Source organism: Stenella coeruleoalba (genome assembly GCF_951394435.1).
Source record: "Stenella coeruleoalba genome assembly, chromosome: 7".
In the NCBI taxonomy this organism is placed as follows: Eukaryota; Metazoa; Chordata; class Mammalia; order Artiodactyla; family Delphinidae; genus Stenella; species Stenella coeruleoalba.
The window spans coordinates 72,484,210-72,510,276 of NC_137153.1; the positions used below are offsets into that span (position 1 = coordinate 72,484,210).

The window sequence follows — 26,067 nt, forward strand, 5'->3', positions numbered from 1 at the left end:
AACCTTGTTGAAACTAGCAGAGAGTACATAATTTAAGCTTTGCAACTCTGCCTTTGAATCACAAAAGCAGCCATAGATGTGAACGTATAGGTATGGCTTTATTCCAATAACACCTTACTTACAAAAGTAGGTGTTAGGTGGGGCTTCCCTGGTGGCGCAGTGGTTGAGAGTCCGCCTGCCGATGCAGGGGACACGAGTTCGTGCCCCGGTCCGGGAAGATCCCACATGCCGCGGAGCGGCTGGGCCCGTGAGCCATGGCCGCTGAGCCTGTGCGTCCAGAGCCTGTGCTCCGCAACGGGAGAGGCCACAGCAGTGAGAGGCCCGTGTACCACAAAAAAAAGTAGGTGGTAGGTTTGATTTGGTCCGCAAGACTATAGTTTGCTGACAGTCTTCCCATTGAAAGGTGGGGTACTTTGCATCAGCAGGGGCTACAGCAAAAGCATCAGGAAGAGGAAATTTAAGACATGTTTTGTTTTCTTATCATTTAGCAAATGCTGCTACCACCTTTGACACTGGTATTAAAAGTCTACAAACCCATCCTATAGAAATGGTACTTAACAACTGGCTGGGAACATGTTACCTGTGCAGATGTCCTTCTGGGCAATGTGTGGTACATGCCAGCACTAGTGGCTCAAGAAAGATTCTCCCTCCACCCCAACTCAGATAGGACTTGGGATGCAAGGTGAGTCTTGGCTGACAGAAGGATGGATGTTCAGATGCGGAGATCATGGCACAAAAGCAGGTAGCCCCAAAGTACCAACAAGGATTTCAAAGAGGCGGATTGAGCTGGAGATGAGAATAGGCCTAGAAGAACTATAAGAGGTAAGGCAGAATGCTAGAGGATCTCATTCTGTGAAATTGAGAGAATGCCTCTTTGGCTCACTCATTTTTTCTGCGAGGACTTGTAAGGACAAATCAGATAAGGTAAAACAGTTGTGAGCTCCGCAGATGCCTGTCACGTGTGCCTGAGGCTATCATCTTTCCTACTCAGAAAAATAGCTCCTGAAAGGAGATGTCTTCGGAACATGGTGTAAACCCTCCCCCACCCTGCAACAGAGCTGGCGTTCATGGGAGGGAACCAGAATAACATGTCATGTTCTAACAGCTCTTCCAGCAGTGAGACTAAATACACATAAACTCTTCCAAATTTGTATCTGCTGTGAACACGAACAATGACACAGTGTCATTCCGCTGTCAAGTTCATCTGGACAGATTATATGCGAAGAAGGAATTGCACGCTCCATCCCTTTTCCTGACTTTTCCAGCTTCAACCTTTGTGACCAAAAATAAATAAATAAATAAACTCTGGGGCTTCCCTGGTGGCGCAGTGGTTGAGAATCCACCTGCCGATGCAGGGGATGCGGGTTTGTGCCCCGGTCCGGGAAGATCCCACATGCCGCGGAGCGGCTGGGCCCATGAGCCATGGCCGCTGAGCCTGCGTGTCCGGAGCCTGTGCTCCGCAACGGGAGAAGCCACAACAGTGAGAGGCCCGCGTACCGCAAAAAAAAAAAAAACCTCTGGCTTCACTTTTATTATCCTTTATTGGGCAGTTCTGTCACAAAGATAGTGGATCCAGATTAAGATGGAAACAGGACATTTACAGGAGATACAATGCAGGTTTTTCTGGCTATCTCAGCTTTGTATCTTTAAATCAGTTTATCTTAGTTAAAGGAGTTTATCGGAGGGTTACACAGGGAAGTAAATAGGGTGAGATATCTTTTCAGAGCTATAGATATCTTTTCAGAGCTATAAAGCAAGGCAGTCTTAAGAAGAACTAACAAAGTGTGGCGTACGGCACTAGCTCTAATCCTCGACGCAAAGGTCTGAGAACCTAAGAGCAAATGAGCCTTGCTGCTGAGGCAGCTTCTCTGTCTACCTGCTGCCTATCCTGACTCTTCTCTGTGCCTCTTGCCTGGTAGCTTTGTCATTGTTTTCTGCCTGATTTCTTAGTGTCTTTTGACTTGTCAAGTGCTTTGTCACTTGACAAGTGACAGCATTGTCAAGTGCTTACTCACTCTTTCTATGTCTCCCACTAAAACTCCATTAGAGAAAGGGTGTGATTAGGGTAGTCAGTCCCTTTAAGAGTAGAACCCACCAGTGGGAAGAACAACGCAGGACCACTGAACAGCCTGTGATAGCTTGGGATCAGTTACTCGCCCTTGGTTCCAGCAGCGGGGGCAGGGGTTGGGGGTCGGGTGGGAGTCGCTTTCCTCATAGGCACCTCTCCTGACCCAAGTCAATACACCCTAGCCCCAGTGTCCAGCCATGAGCACAAAGAGGCAATGCTCCATCAACTACCTGTAGTGCTTCCACTCTTGTCCTGTGTCCACCAGTTTCCTAATTCTGAATTCTCAATCATGATTCCACACCTGGCCACTCATGTTTGTACATGTCTCTCTGGCTTCTGACTCTTCAATACCCTTCAAGGGCTTTGCCTCAGCCTACTCTGGCCAGCTCTCTCCATTGCACGTTGCCTCTGAAATAATTCCTGACCCAGCAAGCCCACTGGCAGTGAAGGGTACAGGTTAAGCTGCTGTAACAAAAGACCCCCAAAGTATAGAGGCTCCAGCAAATATGACCTTACAGCTCTCAAGTAATAGTCCAGAATGATGTGGTCTACCATTATCTGCTGTCATTAACACTTAGCTTAGCTCTCTGGATCCAAGGTGGCTACTGCACCAATGCCGTTTTACCAGCCAGCCGAAAAGGGGGAAAGAGAAAAAGGGAAGGGCACATCCTTGATATTTCTCACATTACCTGTGCTCACACTCCACTGACAAAATCCTAGTCACGTGGCCCTCCTTGGCTTATAATAAGACTGGAAAATATTGTCTCTAGATGGGCAAGTCACACCCAGCTAAAACTTGGCGAGGGGATGGGTGATTGGATCATTGAAAGGAATGGGGGAGAGTGAGTTCCGTAGAACAACTAGTGGGCTCAGCCGTAGGGAACAACTTCTGGCCCAAGTCCAGGGGCAGTTCTGGATTTTAGGAGGCCTGAAGTTTATGCAACTCTTGGGCTCCTCTTTAAGATAAAGAATGTAAACTGATAACCACAAAATAATGAAGTCAGGACTTTGGAACTGGCCCAAGCTAGTGAGGGGCTGGAAAGCCTAAGTTTCCTCAGCTTCATGGTAAACCTGCCTCTGCTCAGGTCCATTAATCAATGTCCCAATCAAGTTCTCCCAACCCCTGCAAAGGGTAGTTTAAACCATTCCTACAGGATGAATTTTGTAGACTTTCCATGCCAGTGCCAAAGGTGGTAGCAGCATTTTGCTAAATGATAAGAAAACAAAACATGTCTGAAATCTGCTCTTCCTGATGCTTTCACCGTAACCCCTGCCTGTGCAACGTAATTTGCTGGTGGGCTGCCCCAGGAAGGGTTGAAAAATGTTCTGTTGCTAATGGTGTAACTGGGTTACAGTGATAAAACTTGCTGCTGTGATTTCTCCTTCGGTACAGTCTACTTCCCAGCCCCTGACTGGTGGAGAGACCTCCTTATTTATGGGCATTTATTCTATGCAGACAGGATACCATAAGAAACCTGTGTCGCAGCTGATCTTGGAAACTCTTACTGTGTCTTCATTTTCGTATCAGTAAGCACGCTGTAGGAGATGAAGAACAGACAGGACGATGGCATTTTCCCGCACGCAGTCAATCAAGCCCAGGCTAATTAGATTTTCCAGGTGCTTGGATACTACGGGACTGCATACTACATAAACATTCCCGGCCATGAGAACCAAAGAATTACTGCAGAGTAAGTCTTTAGAAAAGGCTTCAATGCTCTTGCTTGCATGCTCTCCCTCTCTTTTTTAGAAAACATGATGAAACTTCAATACAATTGAAATGCTATGATTTGTGTACTATTGATGTTTCACAGGGCACAGCAGTGTTCCTCAAAAAGTGAAAATCTGAAAATATACATCCTGGAGGTTAGATGAAATCGAATATGTAAATACTTGGCAGGTTAGGGAAATATCCAAGAACAGTTTGCTGTGAGGGATAATGATTGCTTCCTTATCTGTGTTCATACCATCCCTCAGCTACATTTAATCTCCCTGACTTTATATCAGAGGTTTTTAAAAAAATCATCTTCTTCATTCATTAAAGCTATAGCCTTAATTACAGCTTGCTTCTGGCTCTTCAGAAGCCATGGGTTTACTGATGAGCAGATCGCTCATGCACAGCAAACCCGCTCTTCAATAGCCTTAGCATATCTCTCCCACCCCCCAAACACCAGTATCTGTGTACCTAAGAGCATTGTGACTTCTCTGAATATGGACATCTGGGCATTTGCCTGGTCACTTCACTAGCATTTCCTCTTACGCCTTGCATGGATATTCTTCGGGGGTTCATCCTTAGTCCTTCCCCTCTCCTTTATTTATTTATTTGTCTATCTATCTGTCTATCTATGTATCTATTTATTTATACTGAAATATAGTTGATTTACAATATTAGTTTCAAGTGTACAACATAGAGGTTCAGTATTTTATAGATCACACTCCATTTAAAGTTATCATAAAATAATAGCTATATTTCCCTGTGCTGTACAATATATCCTTGTTACTTATTTATTTTATGCATAGTAGTTTGTATTTCTTAATCTCCTACCCCTATCTTGCCCCTGCCCCCTTCCCTCTCCCCACTGGTAACCACTAGTTTGTTCTCTCTATACACTTCCTTCTTTAATTCAACATTCATATGTTGATGGTGTTTCATGCTTTATCTCCAGCTCAGAACTCTTCTTCCTCCCTCAATTTGGGATATCTCCACTTGGATGTAACACTAGGACTGTAACATTTCCAAACCTGAACTCGTTCTCCCCCCAACCAATCTGACCCTCTTCTCGTGCTCCATATCTCCATGAATGGCTGTCATCCCACCAGTCTGGGAGCCGTACTTCACTTCTCCCTCTCATTTTTCTCACTTTCCATGTTCAGTCACCAGCCTGTATTGATTCTGTGTCACTAATTTATTTCACATCTGCCTACTGCTCACTCTTCACTGCAGAGATGTTCAGCCAGATTCTCATTCTCTCTTACCTAGATTACCGAACAACTTTTTGTTCCCCTGCTTCCCACTGCTGGGGTGATTTTTCTAAATACACATATCAGTTATGTTACTGCCTTGTTTAAAACCCTTGACAACACCTCGCAACTTTCAGGATAAAGCCGAAGGTCCTTAGCATGACATACGAAGCCCTTCTTCTGTCTCTTTCTTGCCTATTTGCTAAAATCGAGTTACATCAGAGCTCAGAAAAGTCAGTGCTTTCTTTGTTCTCTGGAATTTTAGTGCCCTGCAGTTCTTCACTTGAAGACCTCGCCACCATTCAGGAAGCTTCCTCTCACCCCACTGCACTGGGTTTGGTGCCTCTTCTCTGTGCTCTCACAGCCCACTGTGTCTCCCTGTCCATGGCTCCTGTCACACTGCATGGATACTGTCTGTTATTTTTTGAGTTCCCCACACTTAGACTAAGCCCCTGAAAGTACTTGTTCTTATCATAAATAGACACTGTGCCTTGTTTTTCTTTGTGTTGCCTTCATCTTAGCGTGGTACTGACATATAATAGATACTCAAGAAATGTGTATTAAATGAGTGAATTTGGTAGCAAAGAATCAAGTATTAGATGGATAATTGGAAATTTCTAGGAATTATTCAGATAAAATTCCTTGGGCAGATTCTACTCTACTGTTTAAGCTATTGCTTTCCATACTCTCAGATCCAAGTTTCTTACCACTTAAACCATAGCTAAGTGTTTGATGAACACCTACTATGTGCCAGGAACTGTACAGTCACCAAGCATGTCTGGCACATAAAGTAGTGTGTAACATTGTCCCTCCCTCAAGAATCTCGCAGTGCAGGTTAGAGACGTGGCTACTAACAAATAATGATATTGCAACGAGACACTTCCTATTGATTAATACAGGTGATAAGGGAAGTCAAAGGAATGAACACTTTATTTTTCAGAAAAGGAAATAAGGAAGGGGTGATATTTGAATCTTGAAGGCTGGAGTGGTGTTTACCAGGACGATAAGGGGTCGGGAGTGGGCCTGCGGAGGACATTACAGAGGGAAAGATCAGCCTCTAGATTATGTGTATGACTGAATTCCAGGGATAGGTCTTAGAGAGTTCAGGTGGACAAAAATTGTGAAGGGCAATGCAGGTCATGCCAAGAAGTTTGGACTTCACCTTCCAGGAGATGAGGAACCACTGAATGGGTGAAGCAAGTTTAATCCAATTTGCATTATTGAGGGATCGTTTGGGTGGCTATGTGAAAGGTCTTAGAAGGAGAAACAAGAGGCAGCAGGAGCAGCTAGGAGGCAATTGCAGGATTCCAGGCTAGACTACGGAGGCCACATATCCTGTGGTTACTCACGCAAATTCCTGCATTCAAGTTCCAACTCTGTTGTTTACTAGCTTTGGCAAGTTACTCAACTTCTCTGGGCCTCACTCTCTTCAACTGAAAATGGAATTGTGAGAATAATAACTGATGAGCTAGCTGTGCAGGATTAAATGGAAATTTATACAAATGTTTAGAACAGTGCTCATCTAAAAGTATAAAAGCATTATTTTTTTATTCTATGAGAGCCTGAACAAAAGATGAGAACATAGAATACCAGAGGTAAGCCAAGAAATATCTAGCAAGTAAAACTGAAAGTATTTGGAGTACGATAAGATATGGGGGTAAAGAAGATGGATAAGTGGAGGGTGATCCCCAGGTTTCTGGCTTGAGCAGCTGGTGAGTGATGATATCTTTCACAGGAATTTCTTTGAAAGTAAGTGATTGTAAGTGAGTTTGATGTTTTTTATCTTTTTAATTTTTATTGGAGTATAGTTGATTTACAATGTTGTGTTAGTTTCTGCTGTACAGCAAAGCGAATCAGTTATACATATACATATATCCACTCTTTTTTAGATTCTTTTCCCATATAGGTCATTACAGAGTACTGAGAAGAGTTCCCTGTGCTATACAGTAGGTCCTTATTAGTTACCTATTTTATATATAGTAATGTGTTTTTGTCAGTCCCAATCTCCAGATTTATCCCTTTCTCCTTGTCCCCTCTGGGAACCAAAAGTTTGTTTTCTACATCTGTGACTCTATTTCTGTTTTATAAATAAGTTCATTTGTACCATTTTTTCTTACATTCCACATATAAGTGATGTCATATGATATTTGCCTTTGTCTGGCCTACTTCACTCAGTATGACAATGTCTAGGTCCATCCATGTTGCTGCAAATGACATTATTTCATTCTTTTTCATGGCTGAGTAATATTCCATTGTATATATGTGCCACATATTCTTTATCCATTCCTCTGTCGATGGACATTTAGGTTGCTTCCATGTCCTGGCTATTGTAAATAGTGCTGCAATGAACATTAGGGTGCATGTGTCTTTTTGAGTTATGGTTTTCTCTGGGTATATGCCCAGTAGTGGGATTGCTGGGTCATATGGTAGTTCTATTTTTAGTTTTTTAAGGAACCACCATACTGTTCTCCATAGTGGCTGTATCAATCTACATTCCCACCAACAGTGCAAGAGTGTTCCCTTTTCTCCACATCCTCTCCAGCACTTGTTGTTTGTAGATTTTCTGATGCTGCCCATTCTAACCAGTGTGAGGTGATACCTCATTGTAGTTTTGATTTGCATTTCTCTAAAAATTAGTGACGTTAAGCATCTTTTCATGTGCTTTTTGGCCACAATGGCAAATCTGAGTTGCTTGCAGCAAATTCAGGGCAACTTATTCAGTAGGCTGGTGGGAATATAGATCTGGGGCTTAAGGGGAGATTCTCAGGCTGAAGATGGAGAATTGGGTCCTATTAGCATCCAAGTGGGGATTGAAGCCATGAAAGTGTGTGTGGCCAGATGGCTTAAGGAGAAAGTACAGAGGAAGAAAGGAGGTGAGGGCAGAGCTCCAGAAGACACTGACACCAAAGCAGTAGTGGGAAAAAAATGTCCCAGAGAAAGAGGCAAAGCAAGACAAAATAGAGGAATATGAAGAGAATCACAGCAGAACAAACTAAAGAAACGACAAGGTCACCTGTTGCTTAGCAATGGCACAAAACAGTATGTGCCTGAAAATATACTGTACCAGACCAGTGGCTCCAAATTCTAAATTTTATGAGAATTTTTAGGAAAGTCTGTTTTGTTGAGTCCAGCTTCAATTCTTTGAAGCTGCAGGTTTGTACTAATTTGCACGGATAGTTTATATCCCAGAATCAAAGCAAAACTGTGGTATTGTAGCTGAGATAATTTTCCTTTTCAGGAAGCAGGCTGTAGGTAATTCAGTTTTCTAACAAACACTCACTGTTCGTTAAATCAAGAGTTAAAACACCTACAAGGATTAACTCTTTGACAAGTGATGAGGAAAGAGCCATGTGACACGGTGGTCCGCCTTTTTGGCAGTTCAGGAATTCAAAACAAATTCTCCAGTGTGGGTCATTTGAAACAACACCTAGTCTGTCATACATGAAAAATATATACATATCAGTAAGTGATACTTGCTCACAAGGAAATCAGTAAGCATTATCCCATAGAATTCTCATAATTGGCAGTTATCCTGCTGAGGGTCTGCTAGAAGGCAGAAACAAAACTCCTCTGTACAGAAATGCATCTACCTAGAATTTTAAGACTTCAAGAAATTCCAATTCAGTGTTAGAATGTGCAGTATGATTGTGTGTGTGTGATTTGACTTTCATTTACTCGTCACATAGGTATTGAACTTCTACTTTTGTCAGGCAGTATACAGAGGGCAGGGCACACAGTGGCATCCAAGGCAGATACCCCCATGCCTTCCCAGAGCTCACAGTCATGCAAGGACATCAGCTCAAAAGGTAACAGAAAAATAAACAAAAGTTGTTTTAATTTGTAATAAATACTGTGATGGAAAGAAGGGGCTAAGCAGGAGGACTACAGAAAGAGCTCGCTGTAGTTACTATGGTTGAACTAGAGGCTCACTTAGGAGGTGACATTCAAACTGAGCTTAGAGATAAGAAGGAGTAACCCTGGGGAGAAAATATTTGCAAATGATGTGACTGACAGAGCTTAATTTACAAAATATACAAACAGTTCACACAACTCTACATCAAAAGAAACATAACCTAATCAAAAATGGGCAGAAGACCTAAACAGACATTTCTCCAGAGACGACATACAGATGGCCAACAGGCACTTGAAAAGATGCTTCACATCGCTAATTATTAGAGAAATGCAAATCAAAACTACAGTGAGTTTTGATCATCTCACCCCGGTCAGAATGACCATCATCAAAAAATCTACAAACAATAAATTCTGGAGAGTGTGTGGAGAAAAGGGAATGCTCTCGCTCTCTTGGTGGGAATGTAAATTGATACAGCCACTACGGAGAACAGTATGGACGTTCATTTACAAACTAAAAATAGGGCTACCATAAATGATCCAGCAATCCCACTCCTGGGCATATATCCAGAAAAGATGAAAACTCTAATTCAAAAAGATACATGCACCCCAATGTCCACAGCAGCACTATTTACAATAGTCAAGACATGGAAGCAACCTAAGTGTCCACTGACACAGAATGGATAAATATATGGGATATATATATATATATATATATATACACATACACACACACAATGGAATATTACTCGGCTATAAAAAGGAACAAAATGGTGCCATTTGCAGGGACATGGATGGACCTAGAGACTGTCATACAGAGTGAAGTAAGTCAGAAAGAGAAAAACAAATATCATATAATATCACTTACATGTGGAATCTAGAAAAATGGTACAGATGAACTTATTTGCAAAACAGAAATAGAGACACAGATGTAGAGAACAAACGTATGGATACTGAGCAGGGAGGGGGAGTGGGATGAACTGGGCAATTGGGATTGACATATATACACAATTGACACTATGTATAAAATAGATAACCAATGAGAACCTACCGTATAGCACAAGGAACTCTACTCAATGCTCTGTGGTGACCTAAATGGGAAAAAAGAGGGGATATATGTATATGTATAACTGATTCACTTTGCTGTACAGAAGAAACTAACACAACATTGTAAAGCAACTATACTCCAAAAAAAAAAAAGAATGAAATAATGCCATTTGCAGCAACATGGATGGACCTAGAGATTATCATACTAAATGAAGTAAGCCAGACAGAGAAAGACAAATATCATGTGATATCACCTATATGTGGAATCTAGAATATGATATAAATGAACTTATTTACAAAACAGAAACAGCCTCATAGACATAGAAAACAAATATATAGTGACCAAAGGGGAAAGGAGGTGGGGGAGGGATAAATTAGGAGTATGGGATTAACAGATACACACTACCATATATAAAATAAACAACAGGGATTTACTGTAGAGCACAGGGAACTATATTCAGTATCTTGTAATAACCTATAATGGAAAAGTATTGAAAAAAATATATATTGGGTTGGCCAAAAATTTCGTTTGGGTTTTTCTGTATGATCTTATATATGTATAATCGAATCACTGTGCTGTACACCTGAAACTAACACAATATTGTAAATTAACTGTACTTAATTTTTTAAATTTATTTTATTTTATTTATTTTTTATTTTTGGCTGTGTTGGGTCTTTGTTGCTGTGCGTGGGCTTTCTCTAGTTGCAGTGAGCGGGGGCTACTCCTGGTTGCAGAGCAGGGGTACTCTTGGTTGTGGTGCGTGGGCTTCTCGTTGTGGTGGCTTCTCTTGTTGTGGAGCACGGGCTCTAGGCGTGCAGGCTTCAATAGTTGTGGCACGCAGGCTCAGTAGTTGTGCCACACGGGCTTAGTTGCTCCGCGGCATGTGGGATCTTCCCGGACCAGGGCTTGAACCCATGTCCCCTGCATTGGCAGGCGGATTCTTAACCACTGCGCCACCAAGGAAGCCCTGTACTTAATTTTTTAAAAAAAGATTCTGAAGACAGCCATTAAAAAAAAAAGAGGAACAACTCTGGAAAGAGTTGGGGGAGAGCATTCCAGGAAGTGTAACCACACCGGCAAACCCTACTTGGGAATTCAAGGAAGAGACCGGTGTAGCTGGAGCTTAGCAAACAGGATTGGTAGGTGAGAGCTTCAAGAAGCATCATGGTATCCTTTTCAAGTAAGCAGCCTGAGGTGACCTCTAAAAATGGGTTGCCATTCACTTGACCCAGAAAACCCCACAAAATCATGCAAGTCAAGAGGTTCAAATCTTTGTGTTCACTTCAAGAATATTCGTGAAACTGCATCCGAAAAGCACCAAGTATCTGAAGGATGTCACTTTACAGAGGCAATGTGTGCCATTCCATTGTCACAATGGTGGAGTTGGTAGGTGTGCCCAGACCAAACAGTAGGGCTGGACGCAGGGTCAGTGGCCCAAAAACAGTTCTGCATTTTTACAGCACATGCTCAAAAATGCAGAGAGTAATGCTGAAGTTAACGGCTTAGACGTAGGACTCTCTGGTCACTGAGCACATACAGGTTCACATACAGGTGAACAAAGCCCCCGAGATGTGGCAGAGGACTTACAGAGCTCATGGTCAAATCGACCCATACATGAGATCTCCCTGCCACATTGAGGTGATCCTTACTGAAAAAGAACAGATTGTTCCTAAACCGGAACAGGAGGTTGCACAGAAGAAAAAGATACCCCAGAAGAAACTGAAGTAGCAAAAACTGATGGCCCAGGAATAAATGCTGTAAAAAAATAAATGCAAATAAAAGTTAAAAAAAAAACCCATCATAGTAAAGATCTAAATGTTTCCCTAAATGCATTGGGAAGGGTTGACATGGGAAGGGATGTGGCTAAGAAATTTAAATTCTTAATGTTTAAGAAGTTTCAACCAAGATGATACCAGAAAACTACTAGAGCTAATCAATGAATTTGGTAAAGTAGCAGGATACAAAATTAATGCGCAGAAATCTCTTGCATTCCTATACACTAATGATGAAAAATCTGAAAGTGAAATTAAGAAAACACTCCCATTTACCATTGCAACAAAAAGAATAAAATATCTAGGAATAAACCTACCTAAGGAGACAAGAGACCTGTATGCAGAAAATTATAAGACACTGATGAAAGAAATTAAAGATGATACAAATAGATGGAGAGATATACCATGTTCTTGGGTTGGAAGAATCAACGTTGTGAAAATGACTCTACTACCCAGAGCAATCTACAGATTCAATGCAATCCCTATCAAACTACCACTGGCATTTTTCACAGAACTAGAACAAAAAATTTCACAATTTGTATGGAAACACAAAAGACCCCGAATAGCCAAAGCAGTGTTGAGAACGAAAAATGGAGCTGGAGGAATCAGGCTACCTGACTTCAGACTCTACTACAAAGCTACAGTAATCAAGACACTATGGTTCTGGCACAAAAACAGAAATATAGATCAATGGAACAGGATAGAAAGCCCAGAGATAAACCCACTCATATATGGTCACCTTATCTTTGATAAAGGAGGCAAGAATATACAATGGAGAAAAGACAACGTCTTTAATAAGTGGTGCTGGGAACACTGGACAGCTACATGTAAACCAATGAAATTAGAACACTCCCTAACACCATACACAAAGATAAACTCAAAATGGATTGAAGACCCAAATGTAAGGCTGGACACTATCAAACTCTTAGAGGAAAACATAGGCAGAACACTCTGTGACATAAATCACAGCAAGATCCTTTTTGACCCACCTCCTTGAGAAATGGAAATAAAAACAAAAATATACAAATGAGACCTAATGAAACTGAAAAGCTTTTGCACAGCAAAGGAAACCATAAACAAGACGAAAAGACAGCCCTCAGAATGGGAGAAAATATTTGCCAATGAAGCAACTGACAAAGGATTAATCTCCAAAATTTACAAGCAGCTCATTCAGCTCAATATCAAAAAAACAAACAACCCAATCCAAAAATGGGCAGAAGACCTAAATAGACAGTTCTCCAAAGAAGATATACAGATTGCCAACAAACACCTGAAAGGATGCTCAACATCACTAATCATTAGAGAAATGCAAATCAAAACTACAATGAGGTATCATCTCACACCAGTCAGAATGGCCATCATCAAAAAATCTACAAATAATAAATGCTGGAGAGGGTGTGGAGAAAAGGGAACCCTCTTGCACTGTTGGTGGGAATGTAAATTGATGCAGCCACTATGGAGAACAGTATGGAGGTTCCTTAAAAACTGAAAATAGAACTACCATATGACCCAGCAATCCCACTACTGGGCATATACCGTGAGAAAACCATAATTCAAAAAGACACATGCACCACAATGTTCATTGCAGCACTATTTACAATAGCCAGGACATGGAAGCAACCTAAGTGTCCATCAAGAGATGAATGGATAAAGAAGATGTGGCACATATATACAATGGAATATTAATCAGCCATAAAAAGAAATGAAATTGAGTTATTTGTAGTGAGGTGGATGGACCTAGGGTCTGTCATACAGAGTGAAATAAGTCAGAAAGAGAAAAACAAATACCATGTGCTAACACATATATATGGAATCTAAAAAAAAAAATGGTCATGAAGAACCTAGGGGCAAGACGGGAATAAAGACACAGACCTATTAGAGCATGGACTTGAGGATATGGGGGAGGGGAAGGGTAAGCTGTGACAAAGTGAGAGAGTGGCATGGACTTATATACACTATCAAATGTAAAACAGATAGCTAGTGGGAAGCAGCCGCATAGCACAGGGAGATCAGCTCGGTGCTTTGTGACCACCTAGAGGGGTGGGATAGGGAGGGTGGGACGGAGGGAGATGCAAGAGATATTGGGATATATGTATATGTATAACTGATGCACTTTGTTATAAAGCAGAAACTAACACACCATTGTAAAGCAATTATACTCCAATAAAAATGTTTAAAGAAAAAAAAAGAAGTTTCACCCATGACCTGTCTGAAATGTTACCCCTGTCCATATCCCTCAGTGCATAGTAGGCTGTGATAGCATGGCTGCCATTATAAGGGGCAAGATTCTTAATGGCATTTCCCCCATTGGTGACAGGTGCTTATGAATGTAAACAGCAGCTAAGGGCACTAAGCACTCCTTCGGATCCCTGGAACACTTCTTACATTACACTAGGGAGATGTTTACGCCTGCTCTTGACAGGTTTGGGTGGCAGATTCTATCCGTCTGAAGGAGAGCTTCCCTGACCTCACTTGTGAACTGATGTTTAAGTCAGGAAGGCTTAGCCTCTATTAACCCACGTAGGAAAGACTCACATTCAAAAGTAGCATCGAAGAGCTGGAGTGGTGCTAGCCGTCCTATAAACAAGATTTTGAGAAAGTAAATGGATCTTAAAAGGATGTGGGGATCTCTACCACTTAGTGACAAATAATTTTTGCTGTTCTCAGCATACAGCTTAGCAGTTTGTAGGTAGTAGATGGCTGGCTGGCTGAATGAGTGAGCAGCGTGGCATGAATTGAGAGGCAGCCTGGCGTAACAGAAGGCAGCCACGCTCTGGAGGAGCCAGACTTTGTCATGCTGGGTTTCTGGGACCCTCTGCTTTTGTATGTGTATTGAGGGGATGATGATGCTTTGCTGGGAGGTTGGATGAACATTGGAGATAGTACTGATAATTTGGTTGCTGTTTTCATTCTTATCATCTCATTGTCCTTACTTGGTACCTTTGGCTCTCAGCCATCTCCTAAGTCACCCCAGGTGGGGTTGCATCCTGCCCCCTCTTATTGTCTCTGGTCATCTCCTGGGCTGGCTTGACTCACTCATCTCTTGCCAACCCCTGCTCACTCTAAATCCACCCTCATCCTCAGACCCTCCAGTTTCTCTGACAATACCTTCCGGTCTGGAACCCTCTTTCCTTCTTTCTCCACCTTCTCATCTTTCAAGACTGGGTGACACTTGGAAGGCAGTAAGTTGAGGCCCAACATTTGAGTTTTGAATGAAAACAAGCAAACCCACTGTGGCCTCATTCCTCGTCCTATATGCCAGAGGTGTTCCTGGAGGCCTCTAGTTACCTAAGATATTTTTGTGCTTAGTGACTCTCTGCATAGAGTCATATTAGGTTCGGTTATTTTTCAGATTCTTCTTCATAAAGCTGTTTCAGAGCCCAGAGTTAGAGGTGGGGAAATATTGCTTCCGGGAAATAGGAGGGATCCCTGGCTCGTGCTGGGGAAATAAGATTCTGTAAGTCACACCCTTTATTTATCTGAGACACATCAATAGTAAATAGATTTGATGCACCTCACCTGCTCACAATAAACAAGTGGGCGTGGTACTTTAAGAGCATAAGACATGCACTTACAGTTTATAAAAAAATGAAGCGCTTAGTCATATAAGAAACCTCTAGCATCGGATTTTTAAGGTTGCCAGTGAAGCTGAAGAGAGACAATTCAGGAGAGATATCCACTAGACACAGTGTAAGCCTAGCCCTCCTTCCTCTATCTCAGCACCCTGAGCTCTACGAAAGTGATTTCTATCAGGCTGTCTCTTCATGGAGAAAGATTTGTAACTCATTCAGTAAACAAATTCCTTTTTTCTTTAAAGTAAGAATGGGAACCATGTCGATAATAGGAAAATAAGTAACTGTAAGTGTACTGAGTGCTTAACAGGGACCTCGAGCCTCTCCCCCACTGGTCCTCCAGAACATTGGTGACCAGACATTTACCTACAGGAGGAGGATTTTAAACCTCTTCTTGGAGGCAGAAGGGTAGGGGTACAGAGATCTGGCCAGCCTAGGAGGAATGACTCTAGGATACTAGCACCAAAGTCCCCCCAGAAAGCCTACTTAGATCACCTTAGAGGGATGCTCTAAGTTAATAAGCTCTACCCATGCCCTAAGAGATACCAATCAGCATTTTAACTCCCCCCCCACACCCAAGCAGACAACCAAGATTGCCAGACAGCTTAGGAAAGCCTCCAGTAATCACAACAAACAAATAAAAATGGAACTAGGAAGAAACAGGCTATTCAGGGAGAAAAAAACTTCATCGCCATAAACTAAAATAAATACCTGGAGAGAGATAGAAGATATTGCAACCATGAAGTTAGAGTAGGATACAATAGTAAAGGACAATTTAGAAAACAAAAAGAGCTTTTGGAAAAAGAGCTTTTGAGAGCCGAAATAATCATGCAGAAGAGAGGTTAGAAGATAGAGCTGAGGAAATCTCCCAGATAGTAGAGCAAAATGACAAAGAAGAAAAAAGAAAAGAAAATAGAAGAGCGGTGGTCCAGAAAGTTCACGCTTATGTGATGGGACTCTGTGAATGGGAAGATAGAAAAAACAGGGGAGATAAAATCAGTGATAAAATAACTCAATGAAAATTTGCAGAACCGAAGAAGAGGAATTGACAGATTCAAAGGATATACAGCATAACGAATGAGAATAGACCCACACCAATGCACATCGTTATAAGTTTGCAAAAACACTGGAGACAAATACAAGATCTTAAAAGCATTGCTCCCCTACAGAGGAGCAATTAGAATAGGCGCAGACTTCTTAACAGCAAGACTGGAACCAAGAAGGTATGGAGCCATTCCTCCAAGATTCTGAAGAAAAATGATTCTGCCCTAGAATTCCATATCCAGCTAAGCTCTTTGTGTAGGAGGATAGAAGAAGGATTTTTCTGGAATGTATGATATCAAGAAAGAAATCTCCCATGCACACCACCCAGAAAGAGGGAGTACACCTAGAAAAGGTGAGATACCAAAAAACAGGAGATGCAACACAGCAAATGGTGAAAGCATTCCCCAGGGATGTGTCAGAGGGAGAGCTCAGAGTGACAGCTCTGCCGAAGATGCAAAGGGCTACCTGTCCGGATGGAACGACGTGGCATGATAAGAGCGCTGTCACCGTCATGATGCTTGCCGCCACTGTCCTCACTTAAACGGCAAAGTGTCGGGCTTCCCTGGTGGTGCAGTGGTTGAGAATCCGGCTGCAGATGCAGGGGACACGGGTTCGTGCCCCGGTCCGGGAGGATCCCACGTGCCGCAGAGCGGCTGGGCCCGGGAGCCATGGCCGCTGGGCCTGCGCGTCCAGAGCCTGTGCTACGCAACGGGAGAGGCCACAACAGTGAGAGGCCCGCGTACCGCAAAAACCAAAAACAAACATAAAAAAAGGCAAAGTGTCTAGGTGAAACTGGCCGGGTCTGACTCCCCTCCATGCCCTCCTTCCTGGATCAGCAGGGACACCTATCACACCCTCACAAATGTGTCTGCTTTGCCCTATTGTTTTTTTATCTAATTGTGGTCAAATATACATAACATTAAATTTACCGTATTAATTATCAAAAATTTAACTATTTTTAAGTGTGCAGCTCAATAGTACTTAGTCCGTTCTTATTGTTGTGCAACCAATCTCCAGAACCCTTTTCATCTTGCAAAACTGTAACTCTATACCCATTAAACAACTCCCCATCCCCTCTCCCCCCAGCCCCTGGAACAATCCTTCCCCTTTCTATAACTATGAATTTGATTACTCTAGGTACCTCATATTAGTAGAACAATACAATATTTTTCATAAAAACGCTGGCTTATTTCACTTAGCATAACGTCCTTAGGGTTCATCCATGTTATACCATGTATCAGAACTTCCTTCTTTTTTAAGGCTGAATAATATTCCACTCGCTGTACATTCCACATTTTGTTTTTTCATTCATCCATTGATGGGTATTTAGGTTGCTTCCATATTTTGGCTATTGTGAACAATTCTGCTGTGAGCCTGGGTGTACAAATAGCTCTCTGAGACCCTGCTTTCAATTCTTTGGAATACATACCCAGAAGTGGAATTGCTAGATTATATGGTATTTCTATTTTTTCAGCTTTATTGAGATATAATTGACATATAGCATTGTATAAGTTTAAGGTGCACATGGGTTGACTTGATACATTTATATTTTGCAAAATGATTACCAACATAGCCTTAGTTAATACCTCTATCACATCATATATTTACCATTTCTTTTCTGTGGTGAGAACATTTAAGAACCTCTACTCTCTTAGTCACTTTGAAGTATATAATATAGTATTATGAGCTACAATCACCATGCTGTACTTTAGATTCCCGAGAACTTACTCATCTTAAAACTGGAAGTTTGTCCCCTTTGACCAACATCTCCCCTTTTCCCCCACCCCCCAGCCCCTGGTAACCATCATTCTAGTCTCCATTTCTGTGAGTTCAGCTTTTTTAAGATTCCACATGTAAGTGATATTATATGCTATTTGTCTTTCTCTGTCTGACATCTCATTTAGCATAATGCCTTCAAGGTCTGTCTATGTTGTCACAAAAGGCAGTATGTCCTTCTTTCTCATGGCTGAATAGCATTTCACTATTTATCAATAGTGTGTATACACTATTGATAAATCTTCGTTATCCATTCATCAGTTGATGGACACTTAGTTCTTTCCATACCTTGGCTGTTGTGAATAATGCTGCAACGAACATAGGAGTGCAGATATCTCTTCAAGATAGTGATTTCCTATCCTTTGGCTATATGCTGAGAACTGGAGTTGCTGGATCAAATAGTAGTCCTAGTTTTAATTATTTGAGGATCCTCCATACTGTTTTCCACAGTGGCTGCGCCAATTCACATTCCCACCAAGAGTGCACAAGTGTTCCAACTTCTCCACATTCTTACCAACACTTGCTATTTTGCTATTTTCTGCTTTTGTACTTTATAGTAGCCATTCCTAATGAGTGTGAAGTGGTATTTCATCGTAGTTTACCTTGTTTTTGAGAGCTGAGGGAATCCATGATGAATTCAGAAGACACAGGTTAGAGTACAAACCCCCTTGACCACATTTCTGGTAGACATCTAGTATCTGGGTGATTGTACAATATCGCCAAATGCCCCCACTATCGTGATCTGTATTGAGTTCATACAAAACGTCAATTTGTCAGATGGGATGATGAGAATCCTAGGTTTTACTCAGCACCAAACTTTACTAATGATTAAAAAGATACAGGCAAGCAACAGGCACAAAACAGAGCATTCTTTCCCTGGAGGGTCCTAAAACCACCAGTGTCCAAAAGTGTCCCTTTCACCTACATTAGGACATATCTTGGTGTCAGATCTACGTATGGGTTTTGAACCATATATGCAGTTACTCTCAAAGGAAGCTATATCTGTTTGGGGGCCCCCCTCAGTTTTATACTTCATTTATATTTTATTTATTTATACGGGTAGGAAGTAATTACACAGTTAGGAAATGCCCTGCCCCTCCCATTCTCCAGCCAGCCATGCTCTTAATCCATAAATTCCACATTTATTTACAGCGATCAATCTAAACAGAGCAGGTAATTCATGTTGAAAACACTTTATAAGTAGACCTTTTCCGTATCTTTCTCCTCCTTAATACCATCGATGGAATTACAGCAATGGTCTGACAGAGGCATCCCCTAGTGGGGAAGGAGTGAGTTACAGGCCTGTGTTAATCTTTTTTCTCCCCCTTCTTTCCCCGGGATTCAGATGTGACGTTTGCCCACTGACTTCCCTAGAAAAGGCTCCCATAAGCTCCCAGGGAACCTGAAGGCCTATTCTGGCTCTGGGGATCTTCCGCTTATTTTTCCTGGGAGTCTTTGTCTAATAGAGGTAAGATCATCCTGTCCTTACACAGCTAGGTATGTGCTTGCTACTCAGTATTTAAAACTAAAACATATTTTGTTTAGATACATACAGTAGTCACCACTTACCCATGGTTTCGCTTTCTGCATTTTCAGTTACCCCTGGTCAACCACAGTCTGAAAAGATTAAATGAAAAATTCCAGAAATAAACAATCCATAAGTTTTAAATGACACACCATGCTGAGTAGATGAGGCAATCTTGGGCCATTCCGCTAGGTGCAGCCCAGGTCGCGAATCATCCCTTTGTCCATCATATCCCACCAGGTGGTCATTCAGTAGCCTTCTGGGTCTTCAGATGACTGTTGATGGTACCGCAAGGCTTGTGTTCAAGTCACCCTTATTTTACTTAATAATGGGTACAAAGCACAAGAGTAGTGATGCTGACAATTCGAATCTACGAAAGAGAAACAGTAAAGTGCTTCCTTTATGTCAAAAAGGGAAAGTTCCCGATTTAATGAGGAAAGAAAAAAAATTTTTTTTAATATGTATTTATTTATTTGGTTGCACCAGGTCTTAGTTGTGGAAGGCGGGCTCTTTATTTGTGGCTCACGGGCTCCTTAGTTGTGGCATGTGGACTCCTTAGTTGCAGCATGCAAACTCGGTTGTGGCATGCATGTGGGATCTAGTTCCCCAACCAGGGATCGAACCCGGGCCCCCTGCATTGGGAGCGCAGAGTCCCATCCACTGCACCACCGGGGGAGTCCCTAGGAAAGAAAATTTTATGCTGAGGTGGCTAAGAACTATGGTAGGAACGAATCTTCTATTGGTGAAATTGTGAAGAAGGGAAAAGAAATTCATGCTAGTTTTGCTGTTGCAGCTCAAACTGCAAAATTATGGCCACAGTATTTGATAAGTGCTTAGTTAAGATAGAAAAGGCATTAAAGTTGTACAAGTAAGTATTTTGACAGAGAGAAACCACATTCACATAACTTTTATTACAGTGTATTGTTACAGTTGTTCTATTTTATCATTACTTATTGTTAATCTTCCTATGGCACTTAATTTACTAAACTTTATCATGCGTATGTATGTATAGGAAAAAAAAATAGTATATATAGTGTTTTGTACTGTCCGTGGTTTCAGGCATCCCCCGGGGGTTTTGGAATGTACCACCTGCAGATAAGGGAGACTGTTATATGTATAAGTAGGAAATCTGTAAAGAACAGCAAGGGACTGGTTAACCCCAAAGTGAGCTAAAGGTGTACTTCAAGGTGGGAAGGAGGGGACGTGGTTAGGGAAGGATGCATGGGAGGCTTCTCAAGTGCTGGAAATGATCTACTTCGTAACCAGGATATACGTACATGGATCTTTATTGTTTTTCAAACTGTAAAATTTTATACTTTTCTGGATGTATGACACATTTTACAATACAAATCATTGAATAAGTTATAATATTCTGGAGATTTCTCAGTGGTTAGAAGACATACCCGTGAATTCGTACAAAAGCAAGCCCATCATTTTGACCTCCGTGTTCTTTGGCATATTCCCCAAAGTCAGCATAGGATAGGGAGGTAGTAAAGGGAAAAAGACCCCTAACCTAGGAAAAATCAGGTCACTGGGATCCCGACGTTCTGCCCTAACACCATAGCTGTGCTTCACTGGACAAGTTACTTACTCTCTCTGATCAGCAGTTAGCTCATCTGTAAAATGGGATACTCACACCTGTCCTGCCCATCTCTCAGGATTGTGATGAGAATCAAATGAAATAAAATATGAATGTGCTTTTTAGTGTCAGAGCTTTGCTCTCTTTCACTGAGCATTCACTGAGCAGTTAGAATGCACTGGGCACTGTGGCAGACATTGGGGAAATAATGGGGAATAAAACTCAGCTGCTGTTTTCATGGAACGTGGAGGTTGGTGGGACAGAGAAGCAAGTAAATATAGGCTCTCCAGGTGCTCGAATGGGGAAAAGCAGAGAGCACACTGGGAGCACAGAGAAGGGATCTCTACCTAGTCATCACAATTTGAAAATAAGATAGTACCATATATTATATATCCATAATATGTATGTTTGTGTATTATTTTTAAGGGAATTTTTCTACTTTGGGGCTTAAATAGAAGGCTATAGAAGTTCTATCTTACAAAATATGAATAAAGGATCATTCTTACCTCTCTCTTGCCTCCTACCTCTACTCCTCCTACACACCTACCTCAATTACAGTACTTTGCCCACTGTAGTGCATTTGTTCATGTGTTTGTCTCTTTCACTAGATCACGGCCTCCTGAGGGCTAGGCTCTGTCTCACCCACCTTTTTGTGTCAGAGACGCTTGGCCTAGGCATTGCTATCTTCTAAGGAGTGAGAATCAAGTCTCCTTTATCATGGCCTCTCCCTACCTGCAGCCCCTCTTTGCCTCTTTAGGCTCTTTTGTACCACCATCCCCTGCTTAATGAAACTCCAGACTCTCTGGCCCCCTTCCTGTGCCTCAGTCACACCAAGCTCATTCTCACCCCAGGACCTTTGCACTTGCTGTTGTCTCTTCCTGGAGGGCTCTTGCCTCAGTTTGTTCTTCTCACTCAGGCCTTGGTTTAAATGATGCCCCTCGGGAGAGGTCTTCCGCAACCACTGTATCTAATACCACCTTTTTCTCTGTCTTCTCACCTGTCCCCTCTGTCCTATTACCTTGACTTATTTTCTCCAAAGCATTTCACTACCTGAAATTAGCTTATTTATTTACTTGTCTACTTATTGTCTCTCTCCTCCATTAGAGCAGGGCTCTTCATTTTGTGTGTGTGTTTTGTGCTATATCTCCAGTAGCTAAACTATTACCTGGCCTATAGTAGGTACTCAATAAAATTTTTGACTAAGTGATTTAATGGATGTATAGGTACTGTATAAGTATTTCTATAATTGAGATGAATAACTGCTTCTTGAAGTATTTAGCAATGAACAAAGTTGACTCAAGATTAGTGTGCTAATATAGTACCTGATACACAGCAGGCACTCAATAAGTATTTGGCCAATGAATAAATATACAGAATATATAAAGGACTCTTGCAAATCAATTTTTAAAACCCACAAACCAAGATATAAGTTGGCAAAGGAAAAATTTCTGGAAGTAATGGGCTTAGCAATGTTGCAGGATTCAAGGTCAACATACAAAAAGCAATTATATTTCTAGATACTAGCAACAGGAAAGCAACCTTTTTTATTTTAATTTTTTAATAGTTGATTTACAATGTTGTGTTAATTTCCGATGTACAGCAAAGTGACTCAGTTATACACATATATACATTCTTTTTTATATTCTTTTCCATTATGGTTTATCTCAGGATATTGAATATAGTTCCCAGGGCTATACAGTAGGACCTTGTTGTTTATCCATTCTGTATGTCATAGTTGGAAAGCAACCTTTTTAAAAGTACCACTGACAAACTGCACCCCAAAAAAGAATACTTCGGTATAAATCTAACAAAATATGTGTAGGATCCGTATGGTGAAAACTGGAAAACACTGATAAAAGAAACAGTGAACTAAATATGTCAAAAGCTACATAGCCCTGGGATAAACCATAATGGAAAAGAATATATATATATATATATATATATATATATATATATATATGCACATTAGAAATCAACTATACTTCAATAAAAAAAAAATTAAAAAAAGACACATAGCATGTTCATTGTTATAATCTCAGTTCTCCCCAAATTAATCTACAGATTTGACATAATCCTAATCAAAATCTCAGCAGAGTTTTTTGTAGATATCAACAAGCTGAATCTAAAACGGATATGAGAAGGCAAAGGAATTAGATTAGTCAAAATAACTTTGAAAAAGAGGAACCAACTTGAAGAGTCATGCCACCTGATTTCAAGAATTACTATAAATCTCCAGTAATCAAGACAGTATGGTATTGGCAGAAAGATAGACAAATAGATCACTGAAATCGAACAGAGAGCCCAGAAATTGACCCACACGTGTATGGTCAATTGATTTTTGACAAAGTTACAAAATAGTCTTTTCAACAAATAGTGCTAGAACAATTGGACATCCGTAAGCAAGAAAATGAAATTCAACTCATATCCTGTATTATGTACAACAATTGACTAAAAATGCATCATAGACCTAACTATAAAACCTAAAACTATAGAACTTGTAGAAGATAAAATAAGGGGCAAAATCCTCGCAACCTTGGGTTAAGCAAGGATTTCTTAGACATGTCACCAGCAACATGACCCATAAAAGAGCAAACTGATGAACTTTGCTTCATCAAAATTAAAAACTTCTGCTCTGCAAAAGACACTTCAGAGAGTGAGAAGACAAGCCACAGACTGGGAGAAAATATTTGCAAATCATATATCCAACAAAGGACTTGTATCTATGACATAAAGAGTTTACAAAACTCAATAATAAGAGAACAAACCCCAGTTTTTCAAATGGGCAAAAGATTTGAACAAACACCTTACCAAAGAGGCTATATGGACGGAAAATAATCCCATGATAAGATGCTTTTCACTATTATACATTAGAGAAATAGAAATTAAAACTGCAATGAAATAGTTTTACATCCACCAGATTATAAATATAAGTTTTACAACTCCAAGTGGTGTGGAAGATGTGGAAAAACTGGAACTCTCATGGCCTATTGATAGGAGTATAAATTTCAGCTGACTGACTCTGGTCCATCCAAATTATCTAGGATGATCTCCTTTACTTAAAGTCAACTGATTATGGAGTTTAATCACACCTACAAAATACCTTCACAGAACACCTAGATCAGTGTTTCATTGAATGACTGAGCACTGTAGTCAAGTTGACACATAAAACTGACCATCTCATGTATCAATAAAGATAAATCTTGTAAATATAATGCTGAACAACAAGTTGCAAAATGATATGTGAGGTATGGTAACCTTTATATGAAAGCTTAAAATAATCATAACAATTTAACAAAATTGATGTATACATGGATATATAAAACTATGTGGAACAATGATAAACAGTATCATAAAAATGATACTGTTTGACACTGGGGAGGAAGGAAAGGAATGGAATTGAGGGTGGGTATACTGTATCTGTAATTTTTTTTTTTAAGGCAAGAGACTCCAAAGCAAGGGAGGCATGTAAGAATCTTAATAAGCTTCACCCTGGTATTGCAATTTTAAAACTGTATTATTAACACTATGTGTGTTTGTAATCTTTCACAATCATTATTTTTTTAAAAAAATCATAAGGATTGCCCTCCTTTGGACAAGCTTGAAAAAGCACGTTTGCACTGTGCAGTCAGCTTCAAATCAGCACCACACTGGATAGGATCAGAGAGTAAAAGCTTCTTTTTTTCCCCTAAATGTCAAACACCCTCTTTGGGGGCTACTTCAGTTTTTTTGCATGGATCAGTATTTCAGGGACTGAGCCTCACATCCTGGGAGCCGAGCATGGAAAATCACAGTGTTCATCGTGCTCCAGCCTGTGCCCAGAGGAGAGCATGGAGTGGGGTGTGAGTCATTCTTACTGGAGCCCTGACCTTGGCTGACCTCCACAGTGTCAAGCTCTGTAGCCAAACAGAACTCCTGACTTAAGGAGCTAGAGATAAAGAGGCAGGTGGCTAGTCACATGGCACCTGGCTGCTGATGGAATGAGACTTGTCAGACCTCCCAGGGGGCTCTCACCAGGGCCCGCATGTGTGTTCACACACTAAGGGACACAGCACTGAGCATTCTTCCTGAAGAATGTCAGAAGATTTCTGATTTAAGAGGTGGTTAAGCACAGATCCAGAGATTGCAACCTCCAGTATGCCTGCAGAAATCGATCAATTGACGTTTCATACAGCAAGGCAACATGACTCCTTTTGCAAAAATTAACTCTTTTTTATGATTCAGAAAAGTACATGATCTTTGTAAAAAATTGGAATATCTGAAAAGCTAGAGAGAAGAAAGCAAAAATCCCCCTATGCAGAGTTATTGGTGGTTATATTCTACTATTTTTTCTTTGTCATATATATTTTTTTCTATAGTCAATTCATCTTTTCAGCAATGATTATTGAGTACCTACTATGTGCCAGGCTTTATTCTAGGTGCTAGAGATATATAAATAAACAAAACCAAAAACATCAAGGTCTCTACCTTTATGGAGCTAGTAACGAGGAAGGTAAACCAACCATGGAAAAGTAAATACATAAAAATGCAAGAGAAATTTAGACTATATGTGGTATAGTGGAAAAAATAATACCTAAAAATACTTGACTTAACAATGTGCTGTTCTAAGCCCTTCACCCCATATGTATTAATACATTGAGTAAAACCAGTGTGCATGTGTGTGTTTCAGATGGAAGATCGTTACCATAAACCTTTCCGTACAATGGTCAGGAAAGTCCTCTTGCAGGAAATGACACGGGAGTCAAGGTTTACATGAAGGAAAGAAGACAACCAGGGAAGATCCAGGTTTTAAGGGCTTTCCTGGCAGAAGGAACAGCAAGTTTAAGTTCCCCGAGTACACAATAGTTTAGCATGTTCGTGAAACAGAAAGAAAAAGACA

General features: G+C 40.9%; 1 protein-coding gene and 1 pseudogene across 3 annotated transcripts in view; both read left to right on the forward strand.

The window, feature by feature from the left end:
• The window catches only part of PIP5K1B (phosphatidylinositol-4-phosphate 5-kinase type 1 beta), a 423,928-nt gene that overhangs the window by 54,996 nt on the left and 342,865 nt on the right, over positions 1-26,067 (forward strand). The gene's annotated exons all lie outside the window — the stretch shown is intronic.
• LOC307189168 (large ribosomal subunit protein uL22-like) lies at positions 11,131-11,675 on the forward strand (annotated as a pseudogene). The gene has a single exon. The product of its transcript is annotated as a large ribosomal subunit protein uL22-like (transcript).